Source organism: Dermacentor albipictus, chromosome 5 (genome assembly GCF_038994185.2).
Source record: "Dermacentor albipictus isolate Rhodes 1998 colony chromosome 5, USDA_Dalb.pri_finalv2, whole genome shotgun sequence".
Lineage (NCBI taxonomy): Eukaryota > Metazoa > Arthropoda > Arachnida > Ixodida > Ixodidae > Dermacentor > Dermacentor albipictus.
The window spans coordinates 114974311-114987229 of NC_091825.1; the positions used below are offsets into that span (position 1 = coordinate 114974311).

General features: G+C 53.1%; 1 protein-coding gene across 5 annotated transcripts in view; it reads left to right on the forward strand.

Moving 5' to 3' along the window:
* Window positions 1–12919, forward strand: part of LOC135920537 (solute carrier organic anion transporter family member 74D-like) — a 225658-nt gene that overhangs the window by 56666 nt on the left and 156073 nt on the right. The window contains exon 1 of one of the 5 annotated variants that reach the window (XM_065454842.2): window positions 207–352. The exons of the other annotated variants lie outside the window; for them this stretch is intronic. The gene's annotated coding sequence lies outside the window, so the exon portion shown is untranslated. Of the gene's footprint in view, window positions 1–206; window positions 353–12919 lie in introns of those variants that run through there. 5 annotated transcript variants of the gene reach the window in all.

Consider the following 12919-nt stretch of genomic DNA (forward strand, 5'->3'; position numbering starts at 1 on the left):
TACTGCTGCTGCCTGCCTGCCTGCCTGCCTGCAAGGCGCCCTTGCCCTTCTCCCGGCCAGGAAACGGGTTGCGCCGTTGCGTCCCTGCCGCTGCTGACCAGGTTGCGCTGCAGTTGCACTGCAAAGCACTCCCCTCCTCCTCCTTCTCCTTACCCCCATCTCCCCCCACCCCTCCGACCGACGACGAGCGTTGGCGCAAAGGGGGTCCAAGAGCGCGGCCCGATTCTTCTTTTTGTTGCTCCGCTGGTCGAGACCGAGCTACGGGGGCAACCGGGGGCCGCCGTGGAGGAGCCGGGGCCGTTTTGCTGTGCGCTGCCGCCGCTACTGTCGCTGCTGCTGCTGCTGTTACTGCGTGAGTGGCGGGGTCCTCCTTTTGCGCTTTTGTCGCGTGCGGCCGGTTTCGAATACCGTCGCGTGGCCGATCGGCATCTGAACGAAACGCCGTTACGCGGGCAAAGCTCGATGCTCGTCGCGACGTCGATCCCCCGCCGATAGTGTGTGTTTGTTCCTGTGTACGGCCCGGTGGATCCAGAGGGAAATCCAGATGGAAAGTTGGCACATGCGCCCCTGACCGAGTGAAGCCAGTGTTACTACACTTTTATCGGGAAATAGCTATTTATTGTTGTAGTTGTTTGACGGAGTGTGGTTTAATTTTCATTGTCGTCCCCACCGGGAGCATGGAGTTCCACATTCGTGCACTGTATTGAGCGAAAACGCTAATCTGAAATGTCACTACCTTGTGTTTCGTGCTTTATTCTTTTTTGTTGTTGTTGGCTTCGTGTGATTGCTTAGTTATTTCTCGAGAGCCGGCTCGCTTATGCAGAACTGGGGAAGGCTGTTGACGCCAGTTTCTGATCGCGCGCGCGATTTTTTTAGTCGCGAATGACGAAGCATATACGATCAGATCCGGTGGCAGGATCCATGTCAAACGTTTTTGACCGTGCTAGGACCGCGCTCGATCTGCATGGAGCGCGATTGCGATTGACTCGGGGACGCTGGAAGGTGACCGCGTAAACATGGGTACTGTATAGTGTAGAGATACGAACGGCACTTTGATAATAGCGCCTTTGCGTGCCCGCATTGACTGTGGCTAGCTGCTCCGCTTGTAAAGAACGGCGAGTTGCGCAACAAGACTGCCACCTTGCCACCCGATTACGACAAGGGGTGCAAGACGCGCACCTCCCGCTCTCCGCCGCTGCAGCTGCGAGGCGTTCAAAGAAGCGACCTTTGCGCTGGAATCCGCCGCCTTCCTCCGGCCCCTTCGACATTGTGACGGGACGAGTTTGGTGTGGGGACAATGATTCCAGAGTTCCTCAACGCGGAGCTGATCTGACACGCCTGAAGAAGCTACCGCGGGAACGTCTTATTTTTGCGCTCTCACGGTTCTGCATGTTGCAAAACAACGAGCGACCCTCGAGCGGCGTCGATTTTCCGGAACGGCACCACCTTCAACGCCGTCGCTTCGGCTTCGGAATGTGTGTGCCTTTGTGTCTGTAAACTGGTCTTCAGAGCAGCTGCGAGTTGGTGATGTGTAAACGAACAGCCGCCGCGTCGTAGGACCAGCGGATCGAGTGTATAAAAACTGTGGTTGTGCGATTGTTGGACACACTTCTCTTGAGCAGTCATGTTAGACTGAGTCACTTCTCTCATGCAGTCATGTTAGACTGTTACTCTTTTTCTCAAGCAGTCATGTTAGACTGAGTTAATTTCTGTAAATAAACCTCTTTTTCCTCGTTCTCGATGAGAAGCAGTTCTTCACTTCATCAACGATCTCAGCGTAAATAAGTTGGACGACGGCATGGGCCAGCTACCTTCGAATTCATGCCGTACTCCAATCTTGGCAAAGGACCACGGACGAAGGGATTGAGCCCCCAATCCTGACACGCTGTCCTCGCGGTGATCCGAAGCCAATCCACGTCCGTTGCCGTTTCTCCGCCTTCGGAAGAGGCTTTAAAGCTTCGGTTTAACGCTACGTTGCTTGGTTGCCTTCACGGAGATCAAGGCCAGCGAATTTTGTCGACGTCGATTTCTTTTAATTCATTAAATTATGGGTTCTTACGTGCCAAAATCAGGATCTGATCATGAGGCACGCGGTAGTAGGGACTCCGATATAATTTGAACCACATGGGGTTCTTTAACGTGCGCCTAAATCAAAGCACACGGGTGTTTTCGCATTTCGCCCCCATTGAAGTGCGGCCGCCGTGGCCGGGATTCGATGCCGCGACCTTCTGCTTAGCAGCCCAGCACCATAGCCACTAAGCAACCACGGCGTGCGACGTCGATTTTTTGAGGAGGTGACACGTGTACGGGGATGTATCCAAATCATATGGGCTGTGGTGTTGGGCTGCTAAGCACGAGGTCGCGGGATCGAATCCCGGCCATGGCGGCCGCATTTAGATTTAGATTTAGACTCGTGTGCTTAGATTTAGGTGCACCTTAAAAGTAGCCCAGGTAGTCTAAATGATTCCGGAGTCCCCCACTACTGCGGGCCTCATAGTCACATCGTGGTTCTGGCCCGTAAAATTTCACAATTTAATTCATTTTAATTACACATTATATGGATTGTAGAGAGCACACGGCTGGAGTTGGTGTTTCTGGATTAAAGGAAGAAATGCGATGGGGCGCGATCGTGTTATAGTCCAGAAGAATGGCTAGCTGGCCGAGTTGGTATTCCATTCTTGAAGCAGCACAAAAAAGTAACGCAAGAAAAATACGAACGCAGCCACCCCCCTTCTACCCTCCCCCGCCTCTCTCGTTAAGTACATACCTGTTCTTCAACTTGGATGGTGAACTAATGATGTTTAGACCTAATCTACGTGAAGATGCAATTTCAGTTTTAAGACGTTTCAACGTATAGGTTCTGAGGTTCTTTAACGCGTGCTCTTATTAAAAGCACAGGCCATTTTTTTTTAATTCAGCCCCCGTCGGAATGAGGCCCTGCAGCGGCCGCTAATCGAACCCGCGACCTCAGCAGCGGAACGCCATAGCCAAATGCGTCAGGTACACACATTGCGATATGACGTTAGCACATTGTAAGTTACGTTAACGCACTGCGAAGTGCTCGTGAGAAGAGTGTGTGTGTGCCCCTCGACTACCGCCAGTACACACGTCTCGTTCGCGCTTTCGAAGGGGAAGGGGTCTCGTATAGTTTCGGATGGGCGTCGCCGTTCGTCGAGTGAAGGTGCAGCGCCCGAGAACGCGGGCTGACGCGTGCATGTGGTTAGTCCTCGCGCACGCAACGCAAATCTTTGTGCGCGTGCATCTGTGGCGCGCTTGATCTGCTGCGTTCGCGCGCGCCCATCGGCACGTGTTGCCGCCGCTTGCAGTGGTTACGAGATGGCGTAGGGGTTGGGGGGGGGGGGGGGTCGAACCGGTTGCGCCGATGAGACGAGTCGCGTTGCACGTTCGCGCGCCTTGCTGCTCTCAATTCCTGTTCCGCTGCCGCCGCTGCTGCCTTGTGTCTCCACTTACTAGGTTACCGTGTTCGAGGTCGCACGCCTCCTGCTGCTGCTGCTTGCTGCTGCTCGCTGATGAATGACACCCTTCCCAGCCCGCACTGACGTCCAGCTCGTGAGCGCGCGCATGCCTTGTTTCGGCGATCGGAGAAGCGCGCGCGAGTGGAGAGGAGGGTGTAGGGGGAGGGAGGTGAGGGGGGGAGGACGAACGAACGACTAGATGCGCCTCGGACAAACGAGACGCTCGCGCGGGTGGAGAGAGAGACTCGGCCATCACGGTCGGTGGCTTGCGGCGGCGCACCCGACACGCACTGTTTGGTGCGCAGCGTCGGGCCGGTCTGCTGGTGCTGCGGCATTGTTATGACTAAAGCGCGAGCCTTGCGCGCAGAAAAAGGACGGAGTGAAAGAGCGCCCACCGTGGTGTCCCGTACTGTCACATTTTGTCTGGGACCCGCCGCGGTATATATATAGCTTAGTAGCGGCGTTGCGCTGCTGGGCACGAGGTCGCGGGTACGATGCCGGCCGCGACGGCCTCGTTTCTACTGGTGCGAAAAAGCAAATATACTTTGTGTGTTTAACTTAGAGAGAGAGACAGAAGAGACGAGGTGGGAAAGGCAAGGAGGTTAACCGGAACAGACTCCGGTTTGCTACCCTACAACTGGGTGAAGGGCAAGGGAAGTGAACGACGGAAAGAATAGCGGACAGATAAAGCAAACTCGCGGCAAAATAAACAAATAGAAAAGGTGGGGAGGTGATTGTCCGTGAGAACTAAAGTCTCTCTAATACGCCGCTCGAAGGCGTAAAAAGGCGGCTCTACAATGCTTGTTTTCCGCCTTACGCCGTGACGGACCCTACGAACGACTAGTATAGAAATCCGAGAGCCCCTTCATCGCCCCGTCGAGCAAGGACACGACGTCACATTTCGGTGGCTGCCTGTAGCGACTGTGACGTAATGGGCAACGAAGGTGCCGATGAAGCTGCTCGATCTGTCTATGAAGGCGGCGTGCAGGAACCGATCCCGCTGTCAAGAACAGATGCGGCAGCGAAAATTCGGGCGCTTGCAAGTGATTCCACGCTATCGTTGTGGAACACACCTATAGCTTCCACCACACACGTCTACATCGACTGGTCCCCCGTCTTCGACTTTGTCCTCCACCTGGACTATTCCGAGCCGAGACAACACTACTTGGCCGATTGTGGCTTGGCGTACGTCGCTTTTACCAAATCCTTTGCTTTCCGCATCAAAAAGGGGAGATAGTGCTGCGTGTGACCACTGCGGCAGCGAGCAAACTATCGAACACGTTCTTTGACGTTGTCCCCGATACAGCGCACGCAGGCAGTCACACTCGCGACCGCGATGGCCCATCTTGACAACCAGCCGCTTTCGGAGTAGACAATCCTGGAACGTCGGCCTATACGGTCATCGCACCACAAGCCGGTCAAGGCGCTCTTGTATTTCACCTAGGTGTACGTTTAAGAACCTCAGGTAGTCAATATTAATCCGAAGTACCCCCATGCATTACGGCGTGCATCATAATCAGATCATGTTTTATGGCACATAAGACCACGGAATTGAAAAGCGACCCGTCGTCTGCTTGCCGGAGCGAAACGGGACAGTTTAACATGTTCAGGCGCCTTATATATGTTGTTAGGAATGGCCGTACAGGGCGACAGCGTGCCAGCTATTTCAGCCCGCTGCACGTGTTCCAATCCAACCGGGACGGGGTACACTTCAGAGAACTGCGGATAACCGGCAGCCACGTGGCGCGGGGTCAGCTCAGGGGAGTTCTCGAGGGGAGGTAATTGGCGGAACCTCCCCATGAGCTTTTCGAGACACCAGTCAATGTGATACCCGGCCGCGCCACCCGGGACGGAGCAGAGTTCTATGAAGCCCCTCTGACATCGGCTCGGACCTTTGCACCAGTGTGTGTGTGCGGCACGTGTATGAGCCCTCCTCCACCTCCAAAAGGGCGTGTCATCTTCGGTGACGTCGAACGATGACTGGACGAACGTTTCCGTCCGCTTGGAATCAAGGGGGGACCAAGTGCTTATAAGCTGCTAGTGTGTGCTCGTTGCATGCTCGTTGTCGTGCTCGAGATGTACTAGTGAGCTGAGTGCTCGTTGTCGTGCTAGAAATGTACTAGTGAGCTGAGTGCTCGTTGTCATGCTCGAAATGTACTCGTGAGCTGTGTGCTCGTAAGCTGTTTGCTGTATGTTAGTCTTGCGGGCTCCATATGGGAGTCACGCTAGACTGTCGATGTATGTCTTGTCTAAGATGTAAATAATGTAAATAAATCCTGTTCACCTACTTCCTCCCAAGTTCATCCCTACAGCTACGACTGCCAAATCGTACATCTGAATGGCAGCGCTGAGATCGGCCTACAGCTCGTAGATCGTCCGATAACTCTAACAAATGGTGGCAGCGGCGAGATCGATCGTCCGACGAATCTTACAATTTCCGCTGCTTTTCACTGTCCTGTATGCCGATCGAGTTCGTTCTTACACTGACTTGAACGTCGTGCTTGCCTATTTTTACAAAGTTTACATTCTGCGACGCTGGGACACAATGTTCCATTTTATACTCACTCGTGGCCGCTGTAATGCACGCGCTAAAGTTATCCAACCAGCATTCTCCGCGCCGCACCCGACATGACGTCACGTAGCTAGGGTGTAGGGGTTGGAGTACGGGACTCCGGGATGAAAACCCCAAACTTGGGAGGGTTTATTCTACATTATGTACAGGGACGTGAGCGTCAATTAACAGTAGTACAGACATTACGGGCCGGCAGCAACTCGGACGCTGCGGCCCGCGGCAAGAAGTTCGAGAGAGGTGAATCAGGGAATCAGGGCATGTCCCAGAATCCTCAGGTCTCTCTGGAAGGCTTCTTATAAACCCTTCGAGCACTGTAAGTCACGTCATGTTTCACCAATGGGAGAGTCCGCTCCGATGACGCCACTTTCAGCCAATGGTAGGCGCCCGTGTCGCGGTGTCGCACCTGGCGGCTCTCTGCGGTCTTGCCTCGCAGACTGGCAATCCACTTCTTCTAGGCTGGAGAAGGAGGGGGGGCGCTCATGCTTCATTGCACAAGGGCCCACCTGCACCCGGTGGCTCGGCTCCGCAGCGGTAGCAGATGCCTTCTTCAAAGCCGAAGGGGGACGATTGAGCTCCATTGTACGAGGCCCCCTTCTAATCCCGGCGACGCACGAACTTGTTGGCACGTGAACTTGTTGCCTTAAACTTGTTTGCTCGGCCGCTTCTCTGGAATGCACTTTCCTGCTTCTGCATTCCTCAATTAGCTGTGCTGCCATCCGATGTGGTCTGGGGAACTCGAAGTAGCCTCAGGAAACGGCGCCATATCTAACAGCTCGTCCTCGCCCCGGTAGTTCTGAATGGCCGGTGAACTCAATTCGCTGGCCATGAGGAACGCTGAAAGAAGCTGCAGGGTACTGGGGTCGAGCCTCGTTTGACAACCCTCGGGATCCTGGGCCCTGGAGAACATACGTCAAACAAACCAAACAACACAGCGCTGCCCCACGTGTAAGCGCAGGCTCTTCACCCCTGACTCGCCAGGCTATTACTGAGTCAAAATGAACCCTGATCTTTTATTTCCCCAATTTTGACAAAGCAGTTCCAACCACCCTTCCAAACAGCTATCCATTTCTCCTCGATTGCCGACAAGACCAGACTACTATTGTTGTTGCAAAACAAAAGGGTCGTTGACGATGCAAACAACAAATGAAAACAGCCGTACATAACTCAAGTGGCCTAACTACACGAACAGCATGTTTCCAATCTATCGCAGTGGCGTACTTATCGCACGTATTGGTGCCACTGAACAATCTGGTCAACCTCACAAGTACGTAATCACAAGCGCACTAGCCTTGTGGTCACTAAACAAAACGCGTACTTGCGTTGTAGGCAAACTTTTCATTTACGCTTACTCACGTTTCTTCCCTGAAAGTCCTACAGGACACGTGACATAAACGAACAATTAAACTTGCGGGACTTACACACTCCGCAGAACCCTTAAAATAATGCGTCTTTTAATAACTCGTTCCACGCGTACTTATCAGAGAAGTCAGAATACGGCTGCCCTCCACACACACTAGCAACCCAGTCATAAAGTCTGCTTCCTTCCGTCCACACAGGACACGCGCTAATGGAACTAAGAACGCTTCTCCGTGCAAATCATGCACTCACTGAAAATCTACGCGCTTAACCTTAGAAAATTCAAAAATACTTAAAGAAGGTTAAATAACACACACGCGCGTTACGATAGGCCTCTCAACAATAACCTTGACCCTTCAGGTTACTCACACATACACACACAAAAAAAACCTATCTACTTATTAATGAGCATCTCGCGAGACTACATGTTTACATAAACCTCATCTTTCAAATCACGGAGCTTCTCAAACGAAAACACAGACAAAGCTCAAACCTTACACATTGAAAGAAATCCTAGTCTCAAATCGCGAAAAACTTTCCGATGCTCAAAATAAAAAAAACAAGATACTCCATTTCTACGGAAGCTCTCTTGGCTTCCCTTTCCGAACGCTTATGTCTGACTCATACTCTGAGCCGTCCTCGCGGTGGCCGCGGCTTGAAAGCTACTCTGGCTGCCGAGAGACAACAAAAGGGCTGACTAACTATCAGCTCCCCCAAGACGTTACGGTCTCCTGCCAATTTGCGTCCTCGCGCCCCGCTTTCAACACAAACTCGATTGACCGCGTCGCTACTCCCCACCTGGTCTCGTCCTGCCACCTTGCGTTTCTTCGAACTGCACGCTGAGCTATGAAAAGAACTACGGAACGACGAGGAGATTACCTGCCCCGTGCCCTTTGTCCGCGTCCGCGCAGAACATTCTTCGCGGTCCCCCTTTGACCGGTGGCTCGACCATTTTGGATGCGTCAACATCGTCCTAGACGACCGCACCTTCTTCCTCGCGCCCTGCCCTTTTGGGTTTCTCGCCATCCTTGGCGGCGCTACATTAATTACCGACTTTCGGTTTTTACCGCGCTTCTTTTTAAGGCGCTTTGTCTTTGCACTCGCTTTCATGTAGCCTTCTCGTGCCTCGTGCTGGCCGGTACACATTTCGTCGGCCCGGATCGGCCTCTTACCCGCGCAGTCTGAGTGATTTACATTTAAATCTACTCTCGCTCTGCCTCGACTGGCGGACAGCTCAACCGACTCTGGCACAATGCAGCAGGCTTTACTCGAGTTAGACCACTCGCACTCTTGCGAACTGCCCTCTGCTACATTGCCCAGCGCACGCTGTGCATCGGCACACAGCCCGTCGGTATCGATCGCTGTCTCACGCGCACAGTCCGAATGATTATTAACTGAACCATCCCTCTCTAGGCTATCTAGACTGGCGGAGAGCCGCACCGATCCCTGAACAATGCAGTTGTTCTCTCGTGAGCTACGGAGCTCGCCACCCCGAGAGCTATTCTCAACTGCACCGTCCAGCTCGCACTTCACTTCTGCACGCAGATCTGGCTCTACATGGGTGCTCGCGTCTGTCGCGTCAACAGTACCCTTTTCCTCGCTAGCAACCTCGCTAACCTTACCAGCGACGCACACACGCGGTGACTGTGCCAATTTGTTCGCAGCTGGCCTAGCTGTCTCCACAGTCATCTGTTGGCACAGCACCTCGTCGCTCTCACTCTGGCCATTAACGGCCTCTATTGCCACTAAGGCATCGTTAGCAGCTAGCTTTTTCCCTTTACTTATGAATCTGCAGCTAATCTCACAGGCACTACTCTTCTCGTCGGCTTCTGGCGAAAATCCGCTCGACACTTCCTCATTCTTTCGCTCTGTACTACCTACAGAATTCTCAGACAGCCGTTCTCTCTGTGCCAATAACTGATCACAATACTGTATCTCTTTGATCAGTGCTGCCTTCTCTCTCTCATACTTTTCCTCTCGCTCACGTTCGCTTTTATTCTCACGTCCGTTACGCTCACACCTAAGAGTAAGTTCTTGAAGCTCATGCTTCCGTTCATTCTCGCGTTCTTCACGCTGACGCTCACTCCTAAGTTGACGACGCTCTCGCAAACGTACACGACGCTCTCGCTCCCGTGGTTCCTGTATCACCTCCCAAGCAAGCTCAATGCTTTTATCATCATTGCCACTATCATTAATCGCCTTTATGATAGCTGGCGTTTTCATCCGTTCGTCCGCCTCAACTCCCAAATCGTCGCACACCAACAACAAGTCTAACCTCGTCAACCTTCTAAGATCCATGGCAGCTGCCCCGACAGGTGGTTAAAACTGTTTTCCTTAATTAATTTGTGCAAACACACAATGCATCAAACTCCCGATTCCCAGAACTATCAAAATTGAACACACAACCTTTGAGTCTGGCGAATCATAAGGAAAAAAACCACGCGCTCACTTACGGTTACAGCACCCTGCCATCCGGTTCATTCGTCCGCTGTTGCCGGTTCCTCCGGACTCCCTGGGTCGAAGGCTCGCTCTTTCTTCGCTACTCCCAGTTTCTTCGGACCTCTTTCGACGAAGGCTCTCTCTTCTTCGCTCTTCCCGGTTCCTTAGGATCTTTCTCGACGAAGGTTTATCCGTATAGCGCTGCCACCAGCTGATGCATTCGGAGGCGATCCTACCGCTGCCAACCAGATGTAGGGGTTGGAGGACGAACGTCGGGATGAAAACAAAACTTGGGAGGGTTTATTCTACATTATGTACAGGGACGTGAGCGTCAATTAACAGTAGTACAGACATTACGGGCCGGCAGCAACTCGGACGCTGCGGCCCGCGGCAAGAAGTTCGAGAGAGGTGAATCAGGGAATCAGGGCATGTCCCAGAATCCTCAGGTCTCTCTGGAAGGCTTCTTATAAACCCTTCGAGCACTGTAAGTCACGTCATGTTTCACCAATGGGAGAGTCCGCTCCGATGACGCCACTTTCAGCCAATGGTAGGCGCCCGTGTCGCGGTGTCGCACCTGGCGGCTCTCTGCGGTCTTGCCTCGCAGACTGGCAATCCACTTCTTCTAGGCTGGAGAAGGAGGGGGGGCGCTCATGCTTCATTGCACAAGGGCCCACCTGCACCCGGTGGCTCGGCTCCGCAGCGGTAGCAGATGCCTTCTTCAAAGCCGAAGGGGGACGATTGAGCTCCATTGTACGAGGCCCCCTTCTAATCCCGGCGACGCACGAACTTGTTGGCACGTGAACTTGTTGCCTTAAACTTGTTTGCTCGGCCGCTTCTCTGGAATGCACTTTCCTGCTTCTGCATTCCTCAATTAGCTGTGCTGCCATCCGATGTGGTCTGGGGAACTCGAAGTAGCCTCAGGAAACGGCGCCATATCTAACAAGGGCCGTTCGCGCCGCCGGCGCTGCAATCCTGGGGGTGCATTGTTAGATATGGAGCTGGTTCCTGCGATTACTTCGAGTTCCCCAGACCACATCGGATTGCAGCACAGCTAATTGAGGAATGCAAAAGCAGGAAAGCGCATTCCAGAGAAGCGGCCGAGCAAACAAGTTTAAGGCAACAAGTTTACGTGCCAACAAGTTCGTGCGCCGCCGGGATTAGCAGGTGGGCATCCGACAATGAAGCAGGTGCAGCCCTCCCCTTCTCATTGTTCGAAGTGCATTGCCAGTCTGCGATGCAAGACCGCAGCAAGCCGCCAGGTGTGTGTGACACCGCGACACGTGCGCCTACCATTGGCTGAAAGTGGCGTCATCGGAGCGGACTCTCCCATTGGTCAAACATGACGTGACTTACAGTGCTCGAAGGGTTTATAAGAAGCCTTCCGGAGAGAGACCTGAGGATGCTGGGACATGCCCTGATTCCCTGATTCACCTCTCTCGAACTTCTTGCCGCGGGCCGCAGCGTCCGAGTTGCTGCCGGCCCGTAATGTCTGTACGTCTGATACTTGTCGCTCACCTCCCTGTACAAAATGTAGAATAAATCCCTCCCAAGTTTTGGGTTTTCATCCCGAAGTCCCGTTCCTCCAACCCCTACATCTGGTTGGCAGCGGTAGGATCGCCTCCGAAAGCATCAGCTGGTGGCAGCGCTACGGATCAACCTTCGTCGTGAGAGATCCTAAGGAACCGGGAAGAGCGAAGAAGAGAGAGCCTTCGTCGAAAGAGGTCCGAAGAAACTGGGAGTAGCGAAGAAGGAGCGAGCCTTCGACCCAGGGAGTCCGGAGGAGCCGGGAACAGCGGACAGATGAACCGGATGGCAGGGTGTTGCAACCGTAAGTGAGCGCGTGGTTTTTTTCCTTATGATTCGCCAGATTCAAAGGTTGTGTGTTCAATTTTGATAGTTCTGGGAATCAGGAATTTGTTGCATTGTGTGTTTGCACAAATTAATTAAGGAAAACAGTTTTAACCACCTGTCGGGGCAGCTGCCATGGATCTTAGAAGGTTGACGAGGTTAGACTTGTTGTTGGTGTGCGACGATTTGGGAGTTGAGGCGGACGAACGGATGGAAACGCCAGCTATCATAAAGGCGATTGAAGATAGTGGCAATGATGATAAAAGCATTGAGCTTGCTTGGGAAGTGATACAGGAGCCACGGGAGCGTGTGCGTCGTGTACGTTCACGGGAGCGTCGTGAACTTAAGAGTGAGAGTAAGCGTGAACAACGCGAGAAGGAACGGAAGCATGAGCTTCAAGAACTTACTCTTAGGTGTCAGCGTCACGAACGTGAGAAGGCACGCGAACGTGAGAATCAACGTAAGCTTGAGCGAGAGGAAAAGTATGAGAGAGAGAAGGCAGCACTGATCAAAGAGATACAGTATTGTGATCAGTTATTGGCACAGAGTCAACGGCTGTCTGAGAATTCTGTAGGTAGTACAGAGCGAAAGAATGAGGAAGTGTATAGCGGACTTTCGCCAGAAGCCGACGAGAAGATTAGTGCCTGTGAGATTGGCTGCCGATTGATAAGTGAAGGGAAAAGGCTAGCTGCTAACAAGGCCTTAGTGGCAACAGAGGCCGTTAACGGCCGTAGTGAGAGCGACGAGGTGCTGTGCCAACAGATGACTGTGGAGACAGCTAGGCCAGCTGCGAACAAATTGGCACAGTTACCGAGCGTGTGCGTCGCTGGTAAGGTTAGCGAGGTTGCTAGCGAGGAAAAGGGTACTGTTGACGCGACAGAAGCGAGCACCCATGTAGAGCCAGATGTGCGTACAGAAGTGAAGTGCGAACTGGACGATGCGGTTGAGAGTAGTTCTCGGGATGGCGAGCTCCGTAGCTCACGAGAGAACAGCTGCATTGTTCAGGGATCGGTGCGGCTCTCCGCCAGTCTAGATGGCCTAGATAGGGATGATTCAGTTAATCATTCGGACTGTGCGCGTGAGACAGCGATCGATACCGACGGGCTGTGTGCCGATTCACAGCGTGCGCTGGGCAATGTAGTAGAGGGCAGTTCGCAAGAGTGCGAGTTGTCTTACTCGAGTAAAGCCTGCTGCATTGTGCCAGAGTCGGTTGAGCTGTCCGCCAGTC